Source organism: Miscanthus floridulus, chromosome 1 (assembly GCF_019320115.1).
Source record: "Miscanthus floridulus cultivar M001 chromosome 1, ASM1932011v1, whole genome shotgun sequence".
Classification (NCBI taxonomy): Eukaryota; Viridiplantae; Streptophyta; class Magnoliopsida; order Poales; family Poaceae; genus Miscanthus; species Miscanthus floridulus.
Window position 1 is genome coordinate 169,264,780 of NC_089580.1, and position 2,282 is coordinate 169,267,061.

The window sequence follows — 2,282 nt, forward strand, 5'->3', positions numbered from 1 at the left end:
GATATGTTTGCCACATTTGATATGCTTTTGGCTATGATGATGAAGTAGGCTAGCTAGGACATGTAGTGAACCTGCTGTCCAGGATGTATTTGTAGTTGGTATGAAAATATGGGCCTTCGTGCTCTTGGACTTCTCTTGTGTAACCTGTACATTTCTGATGTATGTTGGAAATAAAGATCCCTTTTGCTTATGATGATTTACTTGTGTGGAATGATTTTTTGGCAGCATGTCTATAACTTCTAGGCTATACATTTTGTGACAGATTCTGTACATTCCATGATAGATTCTGGGCATTACATGACATTATCATGTGTCATGAAACACAACAATCTGGGCACTATATATAACTTGCATCATGTGAATGAAGTATGGGCACTATATATAACTTGCATCATGTGAATGAAATCTGGGCACTGTAACTTCCATCCACTGAAAATAGAGTCATTGCATATAAGGTCTTACAATTTCATAATTCAGATATAAATGTAGTAGCATAATTCAAATACAACAATATCAATAATAGAAAAGTTCATGGTTCACAAATCTCCAGAAATGCAAAGGTCAGTCATCATCACTGTCTTCTCCTGAAGTATTGCCTTCTTCAGGACTATGGTACTCAAGGTAGGTTTCATCTTCATCTTCATCATCGCCGTATGTTTCATCACCTTGAGTTGTATGTTTTTGTCGACGGATGCTCTCGACGAGGTCTCTACTAACAGGGCTGCCTGGTTCATTATCCATGCGCAACAAATCCATATCAGGATGAATGTCTCCCACTGCACCATCTCTTGATGAAGTATGCTCCTCTTGGTATGCCTCCTGACATCTCATCTGTACTTGTTCATGGATTGGTTGGTTTGTGTCGGTCTCTTCAACATCAAATATATGTCGGTGGCCAAATTCTTGTACCACTCGCCAACATGGACCTAACTTTGTATCTTCCAAGAAAAATACTTGTGAAGCATCAGTGGCTATAATGAAAGGATCATTCTTATACCATCGGCCTTGGCTATTTATGCTCTTGAAGTAACCATCATCTTTCAGCTGGTATGTCTTTCCCTCTAGATTGTACCATTCACACCGTAATAAGATAACAGTTCTATGCCCTTTGCTGTTCTTACTGTAACTCAACTCAATAATGTCTGTGATTGTCCCATAGAAGTCAATTGTGTCACCACCGTGAGTACCTGCAGTTTTGATGGTGGAGTTCTATGTCTTCTTGTGTTTGTCACGAGCCATAGTGTGGTACCATACCCCATTGATTATGTAGGCTATGTATGAACGCACTCGCGGATCCGGCCGACATGCTAGTGAGTACAGGTCTTCATCAACATGTGTTGTGCCTTCATATTTCAATTTCGTAATCTGCAGGTTGTAAACATACAAAATTATTGAGTTTCAGAGTGTATTGTATCATAAATTATTAAGTCATGTTGTAGAAGCTGCACACACATGATTCTCAAACCATGCAGCGAATTGTGTTGACATCATTTTTTCAACATCGTTGACCTCTTGTTGTTCTAATTCTGCCCTATACATGCTGCAAAGGAAGAAGATAGTTAGTCTTTTTGTGACACTTGTTTTGAATAAAGATGGCTCAAATGAAATTACAGCAATTACTCACTCTTTGTATTCATCAACCTCTTCGCAGTTATTTAGAACAAACCAAACCATGGAGTCATAGTCTTTGTCTTCATAATGAAGTTTTGAAACACCCAATAGGTTAACACCATGACCAAAAATAGAGTAACCATTGGGTGAGATGTTCTTTTCTCCATCCAAGTATCTTTCAGGCCTAGTGAACCTATTAATAATGTCACTGAAATATGTTGAGCACTGGGTCATACACTCATAGGCAGTGTATGCCTCTGCAATAGAACCTTCAGGTCTTGCTTTATTGCGGACGAAACGCTTAAAGGTGCCTAATCTTCTCTCAATGGGGTACATCCATCCATACTGCACCGGTCCCCTAAGGAGTGCCTCATCAGGTAAGTGAACTGCTAGGTGAACCATAACATCGAAGAATGCAGGAGGATAAATTTTCTCTAGCTTGCAAAGGATAAGCACAATATCTTCCTTCATTTGTTTTAGTGCATCAACCTTTAGAGTTTTTGAGCAAAGTTGTCTAAAAAACCTACCCAACTCAGCAATTACTTCATATACGTCTTTTCGCACCAAACCACGAAGGCCAGCTGGTAAAATACGCTGCAGTAGTATATGACAGTCATGTGTTTTCAGCCCATGCATTGATCCTCCTCCCTCCATATTGACACATCTTGATA

General features: G+C 39.4%; 1 pseudogene; it reads right to left on the reverse strand.

Annotated features, from left to right (window-relative positions):
• Positions 1–561: 561 nt before the first annotated feature.
• LOC136466994 (uncharacterized) lies at positions 562–1,947 on the reverse strand (annotated as a pseudogene).
• Positions 1,948–2,282: the final 335 nt, after the last annotated feature.